This window comes from Stegodyphus dumicola, chromosome 3 (genome assembly GCF_044657685.1).
Source record: "Stegodyphus dumicola isolate Sdum_Otavi_A_Nest chromosome 3, ASM4465768v1".
NCBI classification, from domain to species: Eukaryota; Metazoa; Arthropoda; class Arachnida; order Araneae; family Eresidae; genus Stegodyphus; species Stegodyphus dumicola.
The window spans coordinates 69,032,985-69,047,668 of NC_140770.1; the positions used below are offsets into that span (position 1 = coordinate 69,032,985).

Consider the following 14,684-nt stretch of genomic DNA (forward strand, 5'->3'; position numbering starts at 1 on the left):
GTCATTCAGTATGACCTCCGGGCTTTCTAGTGTAATTATATACATATATGTCTGGTTTAGTAGTTTAGTACCTTTGTATTAATTTAACTGGTCATTGTTGATTTGTGCAGTAAAAAATGGCTATGGTGATAGCGATAAGCTTTTTCTTCGTTGAAATAAATTACAACACCTTCTAGTACACTGAGTTTTAGTAACTGAAATTGAAGTAAATGAGCGATAAGTGGAAAAAACATTACTTATTGAAATAAACTTGTTTCTGGGTAATTTACTAATTGATTAAATACTAATGAAATGAAGGAATGGGTTATTACATAAAATCTTAAAAAGCATTAATTTGAATGAACTTTTTTAAATGTTTCCATATGTGATACAAATAAATCATTAACACTGAGATATCAAGAAAATACAGCGATCACGATTTAATGCTTCTAATGCTATTTAAAAGTGCAGTCCTAAGATGAAAATATAAAAATTTGATAGGAAATATCCTAATAAATGGTAATTGAAAGTTGAAACTTTCCCCTAGGAATTTACGCTGAATATCTAGAATACTTCAAATAATTAAAGCTAATGGATGTTTACGTAATAATAATAAGAGTATCAGAAATAATTATAAAAATTAAAGTTAATTTATTAATTAATAATGCAACTTGTTTTAACTGGAAAATCAAATTTAATTTGATCCGCGTGTTTCTTGCCATTAATCACATGAACATAGAATTTTTTTATCATTTTAACACACAAGTAATTGGCAAAATGATATTTTGTAATTAAATGATGTAGCTCTGATAACATTTTTAATGCAACACAAAGTGAAATGTAACACAGGGAATGTATGTCAAAATTAAATGTCAAGATGACGTTATGTTCTCTATGGTTACCAAGGAATTAACTGATTAAAAAAATTCATATATCTCGCAACTTTGAAAATTAAAATGTTGCGCTTCGACAGAAAATGATTTAGTTTGTTCCTTTAATTAAAGGTATATTTAAAAAAATACTGAAATGAATATGAATACGTTTGCTCCATAAGGTATGGTTTTGCATTTTTCGCAAGTGACACAGAAGAATTCTGATTGTGGTTTATGATGACTTCCTAGCACTATATATATAGTTTTTATAAAATCAGTTTAAATGTTAAAAAAATCTGAAAGTTTTCAGATTTTAAATTACGTCCAAAGGGGTTGTTTTTTTAACGTTTTGTGTGTTACCTTTATTTTTTAAATATCATGTTCTACGTACTTTAAAATTCATTTCAACCTCAATATCGTGTTACCTTCCTTTTGTAGTTAAATTAATGTCTCATAAAACGATTGTCAAAGACATAGAAACATTTATTTAGAGGTAAATCATACTCGCTACTTAATAACCTACACTTAACGTATTCGTAAACGTACATAACATAACAGATGTTCTTATTGCATTCTAAAGACATACATTTCAATTGTACATCATCTGAATATATTTTTTAAATTATAATTAGAACGACATCCAGAAATTAGCTGTTACAATTTCTCAATAGATATTTTGTCTAATAACAATAAATAATTTACAATCGTGCTTACAATCGCAAATTAATTTTAAAATGAGCATAAAATGAGAAATCTTTAGTCTTTCCGATACAGAGTCTCGCGCGCTGGAGATTAAAATGTTTCCTTTTCGTACAGTGTTGTCATTGCTCGCTTTGAAATCGTTTAGTTTTTTGATAAAAAATTCGTTGAAGTGTTACAAAATATGAAATCGATAATGAAACAAATTTCAAATTCAAATTAAGTCTTCCACATACCCATATTCTATGGAAGATTACATTATTCAAATTTTGATGGGTTTACGTACCCTTTTTTTTTATCACAATACGAGAAACATGGGAAACTACGAGAAACTACAACATTTATGCAGAATCTTCATTATTTAATTATCTTTAAATATAAGACAGGGCAATCATATATGGTGGCAACGATTTGAAAAGTGATACTGCCTTTTAAAGTTTTCGAGCAGAATGCCAAAACTAAATTAATAGTCCTTCAGGCAAAGTCCTTCTAGAGATAATAGTCCTTCCAGCGTAAATTGCGACTTCGAAATAATAATAATAATAAAAAAAAAAAAAAAAAAAAAAAAAAAAATTCTAATTTATCGAGTATTTATCAGATAAAAGTAATTTGTACACGATTTTCAAATTGACAATGCAATTTGAACCAATCTGAGAGCTTTATTAGCATATGCTATCATAATTAAACATTTCCAAAATACGTTATCTCTTCGTGTAAATCCCTAGTTAATATAATAGAGTTAATATTTTGTATGTTAATCCTATTTCCGCAGTTCTTCGTTTTGGGCAAATTTGTAGAGTTCACTACTCACTTCCCAACGTTCTTCTCGCGAGATATTGATAAGGGAGAAAGTAAAATAGTTAAAAGCAAGGTTGGACTATCCTTTAGTGAATATTATAAGGTATTTCTCCCACTTTTCTAACGTGCCTTCGTGGTGTAGTGGTTCTGCACGCTGGGACGGTATTTGAGAGGTCCGTGGTTCGATTCCCGGCGAAGGCGGTTGCTAGTTTTCATCATTCTTGCTACCAAAAATGTCCTAATGTCTCTACAATGGCGCCCGAACTAAAAGGATTATGGATAATGACTCTCCACACCCAGGATTTGGCGATTGGGTCCCCTAAAAACACCAGTCGCCCTTTAAAAAGGGGAGTATATAAGGTATTTCTCCCACTTTCCTAGCGTGCCTTCATGGTGTAGTGGTTCTGCACGCTCGGCCGGTATTCCAGAGGTCCCTGTTTCGATTCCCGGGAAAGGCGGTTGCTATTTTTCATTTTTCCTGCTACCAAAAATATACGTAATGTCTCTACAGTATATCATCTCAATATTGTTAGCTTGAGAACGTCTCTGAACTCAGTCTTTTTCTCGATTTCTTTAATTCATTATATTCGCAACTTTTTAGAATACTAGCTATTGTTTTCATTTCTTGCCTAGTGGATATGGAGAATTAGAACTAAAAGGGAAAAAAAGAAATATTTTATCGATTTCAAATTTGCCAGTCCCTGAAAAAAGAAAAACTTAATTTTCGTTCCAATGGAACCCAGCCAAAAAACTAATATTTGTACCGAAAACAAGATCAAAAGAATAAAATATCCCAATATGCCCAATTTACAATGAAGAATTCGGGAAATTATGTAATTGAAACACATACTGAGTAATATTCCACAGTTTTCATTAAGTATTAAAACTATTGTATAGAATTCCAGGCAGTATCGAAATTTATACTTCAGAAGCTGCATGGTAGATTTTGTGATTCTAAACGAGATATTAGAAAATTTATGATGATTTTAGAGCTTTTTGTTATTTGATGATTTAAAGATAACCTAATTTTGATTTCTTCAAGTAAGACGGGCAGAAAAGCAATGAAGAGCGAAAATATTTTGTTTATGGAGGGAAATTATAAAAGCTGTTTAAAACATTTTTCTCAAATTCATAGTATCGTTGGTGATAATGGGAGCACTCTTAGTGAGATAAATAGTGTTCTATGGTGTTTTGCTTAATTTAACGAATGCAGACTTATGAAATACTGCTTTATTTGATTAGTGCGTATATTATTAACTGAGATATCAAATTTATAATAATATAAGAAGCCTTTTCCTTTCGTGGAAATAAAGGATTGAAATTTTCACTTTAATCGATGCTTTTGAAGAATAATTCAATTGGAGAAAGATACAAGACTTGGGACATTTTATATAGAAAATAAAGCTTACTTGAATGTTCAAGTTCCTTGCGCATTCATCGAAAATTCAGAGTGAACTAATTTACATAAAATGCGATGAGGTGTTAATGGAAGAACTTCATCCTGTCCTTTCTATATTTTAGCCTTTTTAGTCTGGCATCACCAGATACCTGACGATTTAAGCTATTGTAATTGCCACCACATCTAAGTATTATAATGTGCTCGTTAATTTTCGAAGGTGAAACTACGCTATACATACATTATTTCCATTTGAATGAAAATTGGATATTTGTCATATCATTCCTAAATTTAACGTTATTTTAGTTTCCCTTTGGCATGATTTGTTATATTTTAGACCTCGACCTGTACATCACTTATATAATTTAATGATGATTTATACTTCATTTTATAACATTTACTGTTATGAAAGATTTCGTGAAGATGGGAAATTGTAATTACAAAAAATCAGAGTTTGATGAAAGGCTACATGTTGTTTATAATTCTATTTACATGATTTTCAGAAATCTATTTTGTTTCTAACTGCATTTAATTCTGTATTCTGTGTACTTATGTATATTAAATGCACGAGAGAAGGCATTTATTTGCCTTTTTATGCAAAATTTTGAATAATACCATTTTAAAAAATTCTAATATTCATACTTAGAATTATCTTACATCAAAATTTTATTAGATAGGAAAATAATGGATAAATTTTATTATCATTGGATACATCTATTGGACCAAATTAACTCTTATTAATATTCGAATTAGTCAATTCATTTTATAGTTTCTCGAAAATTTTAATCGCTAATTTGCGCTAGCGAAAAGTTCAAGTTCTTTATCGTATCTTCCATGCACCCCGCGCATAATGTACCATAGTCGTATCTCCGTAAAATAAACCAGGCTTATTCTAGGTTAAATATTTATCTTTTTTTACAACTATGTACAGATTACAATTTAGAAAAACTTTAAAATACATTTCACTACAGTAGAGCGCGCAAACCAGCATCCGCTCTTTTCGCTTCCGCATCTCAATCTCTTTCTCCCACCTGCGACCACGGAGAAAGTCCACTCCTCTCTTCCCGCCGAGGCGAGAAGAGGGTTCTCTGTCCCTTCTTTTAGGGAAGGTGACCAAGTGTTCTTCAGAAAAGGGGAACGTTACAATAATCATTTCATGCAGAGTTTTATTCGGCAGAGCATAATGCTTTTCAATTATCTCTCGAATTTAATCAGATTGTGATTGCTTAACAAATTTAACGATTAAAGATATTTTTTAATAATTTTAATTTAATAAGTTGTATAATTGATATGAATTGAAACCCATGAAATTTAATTAATTAATTAAAGGTGTTCCCAAGACCTAATGTTATGATCTTAATCATTTGGTTTATTTGTATACTTTTGATATTGTTGGGTATAGAAACTGAAGCTAATTCTTAATCTTTAATTATTACGGTACATCGTATTCAATAATAATAATAATAAGTTATAAAAATATTAAAAAATGTTAAACATATTGGATTAGGCTTTTTAAAATTTTTACAAATGTTTTATGTAGTATCGTCTTTCCTCTGAATAGCATATGTTATAAAGTCTTATATATTTTTAGGAATTATCAGGCATACTTCAAGAGCATCTGTTCAAAAAAATAAAATCTGCAGAAGGGGGAAACGTAAATATGTTTCATTCTTAAAGGGTTGTTTTTTTTTTTTTTTTTTTTTTTCATTCCTATCATTGTCGATTGTTTGAATAATGTAACTGAAAAGTTAAAACACGCTTAAAAAACCGTAATAAACATGACTAAAGTTTTAAAAAATGTACGTATTTATTTGTATTTTATTTCTTAAGCTTCATTTTTTTCAAGTGAATTCTCTGAATTTTACGACTCAGGTATAATTGTCCTTGCATTTAATGCAGCCGCTATTCTTAATTGCGTTGTGACCGTTACAGTTAACGGTAATGTTGCCGTTCTTTTTATTCGATGTATTTCTTCTAGAGTGAATAAGCGAGAAAAGGAGAGTTTCAATGTTTATGGTATGTGTAGAATGCTACCCTTAATAGAATTTTCGTACTTTAAAAAAAATTTTTTTTTTTTTTTGCTTTTTTTAAAATTCTTCTCGTGTTTATGAAACGGAAAACCATAAGCTTTTGTTATTTAACTTAATACAGTTGCGAACTTTGCATCTCCGTATTCAGGCTTTGAAAAATTATAGTTACTAAAGCATAACATTAAAGTGTATTTTTGTATTAAACTATTGTGCTTAAGTTTATTTTCAGTACTGAAATACTATTAAATGAACGTACACTTACTAATAAAGAGTAAATAGATAAACAACGTATATTGTATAATAGCTAAAACTATTTTTGCAGTGATATTATTTTAATATGGCATAATGTACATGTGTGAACTATAAAGTGTGATGACAAATTGTCGTTTCACCTGTTCTTCGACGTTATATCAATTATTGTTTATTAGACAGTTTTAGAAATGTTACAAGCACTTTGTGAGCTTGAACACTTACATGCCCCATGTTTAAAAAATTAAATAACCTGATTAGATAAAATTTGTTTTTGTGTTGTTGGGATTTATCTCAGTTGTCTGATAGTAACATCGGAACGAGCGCACGTTGCTCGTGGCGTTGTTGATCGTGGCAAAGGAGTACAAGATTACAACTTTCGTTGGCAATAGCGTTGAGCACCATACAGGTGACAATACGATTTTGCTCAGTTCCGCCCGCAATGTTGAAGGAGAGCGCTCCGGGGAGACGGGTCCAATGGTTTTCACCCCTCATTCTGCAGTATTACATACATACATATATATATGTATATATGTAATATTGTGTGAAATATTACATACATACATATGTGTGTGTGTGTGTCTGTGTATGTAATATATATATATACAGGGTGATTCTAAATATTTCTTACAAATTAAGAGAGGTGATAGTACCCATCCAGAGGAGCAATAATTACCATAGGACACAGGGTCGCATTCCACTGTCAGAGGCAGAAAAGACGCATATTACAATTCCAAAGTGAACTTACAGCAGTGTTGGGAAAGCGAATGAACGAGAACAAACGTTACGCAATCAGATTTATTGTTTAGTGAAAAACTCACAGAAAGTGTTCAAAATGTCGACCACGCGCTGGCATAGGCGAAGGAATGACTGGCGAACTCTCTCGAAGATTCCTGGTGTCGTGTTAATTTTGCCCGTGACAACAACGATTCTCGCCACGAGATCCTCAGCTGAGTCCAGAGGCGTCTCATAGACTAAAGATTTCATGTGCGCTCAGAAGAAAGAGTCCGGTGGTTTGGAGTCCGGTGAGCAAGGAGGACAAGCCACAGGTCCGCCACGTCCGATCCATTGTTCGGGATATGTGGCATTCCAAACTTTAAGGACCGTGACGGAAAATGTGCTGGGGCTTCATCATACATAAACCACATGTCTCTCTCGGTGGGGAGAGGAACAGCTTGCAATCAACCTGCTCTCTGGGTGAGAATATGAACCCTGTTCCTAGAAGATACGGTATGTTGCGCCGGTCAAACGCTCTGGCATGTTGTAAGAACCTGCCAGGTATTGCATCTAGGAGACCTGCCCAGCCTTTCACGGTCGAACAAAAGGTTGGCAGCGCTGTAACCATCCAATACAACCTTAGCCCACACACAGAATGGCAAGGGCATCTTAGAGATCTAAACAGCGTGCACCAAGCTGAATTGACAGCAATCATCTACAGTATGCAAGAGCTCCACCAACTACCAACGGACACAGTCCATATCGTCAGTGACAGCCAATCATCAATCTATGCTATTAAAAATCCCTGCAAAATTGACCATTATTTATTCCAGTGCCCAATAACAGCAGACCATCATATTCGCCATTCCACAGCACCAGGAACAGACATCAAGCCCTTCCTGATAAACCACCGGAAAGTCCACATTAGTTTCAAAAACATAATTGACAAACTCCATCGTTACGGCCTGGAACTTGTGTGCACCATAAGTGATATAAATGCTTCTTCTTATCCTCTGGCGCAAACGCCAGTTCTCCAATGGGAGTGGGAGTATCTTTATAATCAATGCAATAGATTATCTTAGTGTATCATGTTCAGTACTGATTTTGCACCTGGACAATACGCCCACAGTTATGCACATCAAAAAATGGCATAACTGGAACTGGCGAACTCTACTGTATGTATAAAGTCTGACTCAATCCATGAACTTTTCATGAACTGTGAACCACCATCTATGAACTACAACTCCGTACTGACACTGCAAACTGAGAAAACCTATCAACTTAAACCCACGACACCCACAATGTAATTCTCAAATATGTATTATACTGTCCCAAAAACATCACATTATTCTCACAATAACTTAACTAAGATAATAATGTTTAATATTTTTTCCATTCAATTCTATTTATTTGTGTTTTTTGTGTACATATAGTTATATTTATACTTCACCATCAACTGTAATGTATGGTATTGTATTGTAATGTCATTGACATCAGCAACTGTATCTCCCGGCCGCGTAATGGCAGACCGCACATTGAGTTGATAGTGTTAAGCGAATTTCGCTTACTGCGCATGCTTGATGGTGTACATTTGGCGCAGGGAGAAATATTGGCGCGTAAGCAACCTTACATTAGCTTATTCGTGATGTCCGTTGCTGTGCAGTCTGGTTCAGTGATGTTTACAATTGCAATATTATGGAAATTTGTTTACTCGTTATTTTAACGTCCTTACTGATTGAATTTGCTTTTTTTATTAATATATGTTTCATTTTAATTTAGGCTAATTTGCTGATAACGGTGCATTTAACATATGTTCGTAATAATTCGTTATTTAGATTTAATTTGTTTACATATTTCAATTCAGTAATGTAAACTGGATTTTCTCTCCTAGTTTGGTAATGTATGTTGGCGTTTTTTTTTTTTTTCCTTCTTATTTCAAAGAATTAAGTAAACAGCATTAAGTAACTGTAAAACTCTTGAGTGTTATTTACAAACACTTGCTATATTCCTCTGAAGGAAACAAATCATTCCTTAAAACTTTTTTCTTAATGTTACAATATATAGAAATTTAGGAAATGTTAAAAAAAAAAAAAAAAGCTAATGAACTGTATGTGTATTTAGAAAGATGATACTGTGACATAGTACATAAACATACTTGCATTTATAACATATTAAATTTACTGAAATGGGAAAATACATACCTGAAAGCAATCTTGCAATAGCATTTGGTTTGCAGTTCTTGCGCTGGGCATTTGTATTTACGCTGATTTCCTTTACCCATTTTTTGCACTCTTCAATCGAATTCATACTTGATCGTATCATTCAGCTTTCCAGTTGTTCTAGCAGTACAGGAAAAAATCTTATTTTAACACAGTAATTACTTTACATTTACATTATACTCTGCGAAGATTTAAACGCTAGATTTGTTTACAATCAGATGGCGGTGCATTTACCATATACCGTATTTATCTTCTTTTCAAACCGCGCCAACATAATAATTACGCCAACTTTTTTTCTGGGCATGCGCAGTATGCGACATTCGTTTAACACTATTCAACTCAATGTGCGGTCTGCCATTACGCCTCCCGGCCATGTTCTGCACTACAAGTTTTGTACTCCTTGATGATAACTTTTCAAAGACACCGATGAGCGGCGTAAGTGCGCCCTGTGGAGGTGTTTTTCTAAAGACGGTTAGTGTGAAGAAGCGACACCAGTTCTGCCAATGGCGATGTGTTGGTGCTTCCTACACTTATGTCACACACTATGTCCACTTCTACACCTGTTCCTGGTGTTTATGAGGGGTAGTGCAGTGGAGATTGCTGTCAGACCAAATGGGTTGGATATGCACGTTGAAAATGCCTTCTCTGCTGAATGTTGCTCATCACTAAATAATATTACTGCAAGCAATCGTGGATCGCTATTCCTCATTTCAAGCATCCACCTCAGTATGTCTGGCAGAGATAATCATTTGTTCCCAAATATTGCACCTTTTGCACGTGGTAGGGGTGCATGCATTCCTCGTTGTAAAACACGCCACACCACTGGCTGAGAAATTCGTATGCATCGCTCGCATACTCGTGGAAGGAGCTTCTTCAAATATACTCAAAACTCGCTCTTACATTTCTGGCGTTTGTGCATTTCGCGAACGTCCTGAATTGCTTTTTGAGATTGCAAAATAGCCTGTTTCTCGCAGTCTTCGATCAACACTGGAAAAGGTTTGGTGACTTGGAATCCGGCGAGTTGGAAACCGCTGTTCATACGATCATCGTGCTTCGCACCCATTTCCTTTTGCTTCGACGTATGTGAAGTGAATATCTGCCGAATACTCGTACGTGTACTCTGCCATAGCATTCACGAAAAGTTTCGAACGATGTTTAGGTATTATTTGAAACGATAATGTTGTGCCGTTTTCAAGGACACCTTTTGTCTGGCTGGCTCCGGTACCAACTAAAAGTAAAATGCTGTTTTTTCTCAGTGCAAATTTGCATACGGTTAATTCTTGATAGTCTCCTTGTTCTTCCTCGATGCGTTTCAACTTTCCTCTTTTCTGCCTCTCAGACTGGAATACGACCCTATGTCCTATGGTACATTTGCTCGTCTGGATGGGTACTATCACCGCTCTTAATTTATAAAGACAATTTAGAATCATTCTCTCTCTCTCTATATATATATATTTCGTGTGTGTGTGTGTGCGTCCGTTTATAATCATTATGGGGAAGTTTATTTTTTATATTAGAGGATGGATTGGATTGGATTACTCAATTATGGCAAAGTACACGAGGGCTATCTGCCTAAAGGGAGGGATGCCTTCGTGGAGGACTTTCTAATGGAAACTGGCTCGTATACACGTTACACATGGGGAAAACCACGAAAACGCCCATGCAACCAGCCCGTTCGCGGGATTCGAAACTCGGACCGAACTACCAGTGTTCAGCGTCTTTACCGCTCGGCCGCTGGTGGGCCTTTATATTAGAGGAAATGACTTCATAGCCTGCCTAAGAACTGAATTATCATTGTGGTCCTTCCATTATTGGAGAAATAGAAAATAATGATGCCAATTTTCTAATCCAAAGAGTTAATCTTTATGGTTTTACACTTGACTCAAAAGGTGGGAGAAAAATGAAAAGGAAAATGTAGTTGATCTGGTTTGATTTGTTTATTAATTAATGAAGGAAGGAAGCACATTGAAACTTTTCCAAAAATATCAAATTTATTTTTCACATGAGAGATATAGATATAGAGAATTATTATTTATAGACTTATAGTTAATATTAAAATGTCTGCCTTTAAAGTATCAAGCTTGAACTCTCCGATTCATTGTAACTATGGATACAGTCGTAAATAATCAAGGACGGGTTCTCAGATTGTTCCATTCAAGTTGTACAAGTTTTTCGTGTTGACAAACCAAAGCTACAGTGCAGTTACTTCCCGAATCCCTACCTGAATCATCCGTTGTGGCAATCAGGCACTAAAAGGAGCTACTAGCATTTTCCTTTGACGATGATTGGGGAGAGGAGTATCAGGGTTGAGGAGAGGACTTTGCAGGGGGAAAAAAAGGAAATTGAATTATTTTTATATTCTTTTCATGTTGTAAAGTTCACGAAGTAGTTTTTTTACAAATTAATTTAGGATATTCAAAGGTTAGTAAGCAATATATATTCAGTGAAAATCGTTTAACACGAAACTGAGGGGACTGAAATATTTTTTCGTGCTAAAAGAATTTCGTGTTAATAGATATTGCGAAGAAACGTATATTCAACAAAATTAAGTTTATTACAGTACATTTTATTTACATAGTATTTAATTGCATTACATGTATTTAATAAAAATGAATGAAACAAAAATATCCACAAGAACTTAATTTAATACAAAATTTTCAAGTTTTTTGAAAAACAAAACATTTATTGAGCTTTTGGAAAATAATCTGATATTTTTCTTTGAATTGGCTTTTTAAGCATCTAATTGTTCGATGCCGTCCATTTTGTTATTCATTTCACCTTTTGAATGTGCGTCTAAATTGCTGCGCATACTTTTTACGATGTTCCCCATTTCGGATGCCGTGGAAATAGGAGCTACATTACATATTTGTCATCGGAATCTGGATCAATGATACTTTATGAGCTTTGAACGAACTCCAAATTGTCTTTGTCTGCCGTAATTGGGGCTGTGCGCACATTATCATCATCTACTACAACGAATTCTTCCGATGATACAATAAGGACAGTCCAATAATACAGAAACTTTCTAAAACATTTCATTAAGTGTCAGCTCAGTTTCAACATCCTTCTTCTCCATTTCATTTCGTGCGAACCAAACTCACCGATTTTTACACATACTGTGATGTACTCATCACCGAATTCTAAAGCCAACTGATGAGAGATGAGATGTTTTTGTGTGGCGTTTGTAGGAATGGAGGGTGAAAGTAGCTTAGATAAACAAAACTGACTCGTGGCACAGGATATTCCGAAGGTATTTCAAAGCCACGTTAGCCTCCTTTCAACAAAAAAATTGCGAAAACACCTCTCTTTCATTTCACACTCCTCATAAATCTTGCTTGCGCGGCTGGTGTTTTCCGTATTTTGTTCATTCCCAGAAAGTATATCTTTTCTTGTTAAGCGATTTTAATTTCGTTAAAAAAAAAAAAAAAAAAACATGCATGGAAATACGTAGTAGTTTGTCGGAACCGTTGTACTATTTCGCGTTAACCGCTATTTCGTCTTAAGCGTTTTCGCGTTAACCGCATTTCACTGTATATATGTGCAGTTGTTGACAAGTTATTGTACTGAATTGTTGTCGAAAAAACAATTTTAATATACAACTTAAATGGTGGAATCTTCACCGCTTAGCTTACTTTTATAACATATACTGTTATAAAGATTACAAAAGCGTAAATGATCAAAGACGGGCTCTCAAATTGTTCTATTCAAGTTCTACAGGGTTTTGTTGTTGACAAACCATTTTTAAACATAAACTGTTGCAAATGGACAGTAAAATGAAGGGAACGAATATGACGACGGCCACTGTTAGCCAATAATATATGGTTTTATACAAAAAATTTTTCCTATACTTGAGTGATCTAAGTATAACTTAGCATAACCCGTTTCTCAAAGTACAACGTAGTATTGTTGTTTTATGTCGACAAATATTTTGTTAACAACAAAAGAAAGTTTTCTTTCGACTATGATTTCTGCTTCTATCTTTACACACCGCTTTGTCGGCATACTTCTTTGTCATCACAGAATACACTTATATATGTATGTGTGTATATATATATATGTAATAATAAAATTCTATAGTCAAGAATACACTTAAAATTCTAACTGTATGTTCTTTTCATTTTTAATGGCGACGTTTTCTTATTTGAAAGTACATGGAATTAAATCCACAGCCCCGTAGTCAAGTTGTTTTTCCCGCTTTCTCTACACGTACAGTTATAGACTGTTCTGGAAATATTTAAAGCGAACTGGATTGGCTGACGAGGCTGACGTCATTTCTTTGAAGCTCCGCCTTTCCAGAGGCTATAAAAGGACTCGCAAAAGAATATCTGGTAAATGTCACGATGCAGTAAACTTCATACAAAAAGTTATTAGTAATTCTTTTTATTTACTCCGGATATCTGATTTTTGTAACTGCTATTTCTCCGGAATAATAATAAACGGATCCTGTTTTTCAAACTTATCGTCTGATTACTTAATCTACGACTAAAGCTAATACATTACATACACACATATATATATACATATATATATATAGCTAAAACAAAATGACACGGAGCACAGCTTAAATAGAATAGGAAAAAATTAATTTAATTTGTGAAAATATACCAATGGAAGTTATTGTTGTGATTTGTTTGACATTAATATCTGAATAATTTCATCATTTTATATTAATTTTATATCGGCAAAGAGTGCAGGATTGCGTCTGGATTGGACCTTGGGCACCTTATAGTTCACTGTAACCCTTTTCCAATCTCCATCCCAGTTTTAAATAGTAGAATCCCCCGGGGAACAGATCTAAGGGTCTCCTCGGGGAACAGATCCAGGGGTCTTCCACTCTTCGTTCCCTGCTACCAAGCCTCTCGAAAGCACATTAGGTTCGCCATGTGTCTTAAGGGCTCCCATACTGTAAAGAGACAATACTTTCAAGCACTCAATCAAACTCCGAGTTTCGAACCGGGCCCCGCAATACGGCAGCCACTATTGCTTATCCTTTATCGATCAGAGCGACTCAAGGAGAAGTTAAATAAATTAATGGGATTAAATTAATAGCTTGCATTAAACTAAAGAACTGAAAAAGTTTTAAAAGAGAATTCACTAAATTTTTTCTAAAATTCAGAATGGAAAGTTTATTTTTCATTAGTCCATGTTTTATATACTCGGAGGTATTAAATTCCTGCTGTTTTAAATCATGATGAATTTATTCATATTTATTGTGCGTATATCTATATATATATAATAATAATAATAATATATTATTATTATTATTATTATTATTATTATTATTATTATAAGTAAGGTTGTAAGAACAAACGAAAAAAGATTAATTTTGGTCAAAATTTTGCGCATTGTGCTGCAAAATTAAGGAAATTAGAAGATAAATTTTAGTAAGCACGCCAAAAAGTTACCAAAAACTGTGGCTCCGAGAAAACTCCAACATAAACATATTTAGTTGCTATGAAATGTGTGAAAGAGGAGAAAAATATTTGAATATTTACAATTTAAAATAATAAAAAAGGTATATGCTAAACGAATTAGATAATTTTTAACACAGTAAAAAAGAGAAATCTATTAAACGAGGTAAAATAAAGATAGTAGGCTATATGCTAAACGAAAAAAGTAAATTATAAAGCACAATAAAATACTAATCAATTGATCAAGGTAAAAAATAAATAATATACTAAAATTAAGAACCAGTAAATGATTAATTAGCCCAATTCGAAGCTCA

The 14,684-nt window shown here is 33.6% G+C and overlaps 1 protein-coding gene across 4 annotated transcripts in view; it reads left to right on the forward strand.

The window, feature by feature from the left end:
• Positions 1 to 14,684, forward strand: part of LOC118183693 (FMRFamide receptor-like) — a 603,920-nt gene that overhangs the window by 573,388 nt on the left and 15,848 nt on the right. The gene's annotated exons all lie outside the window — the stretch shown is intronic.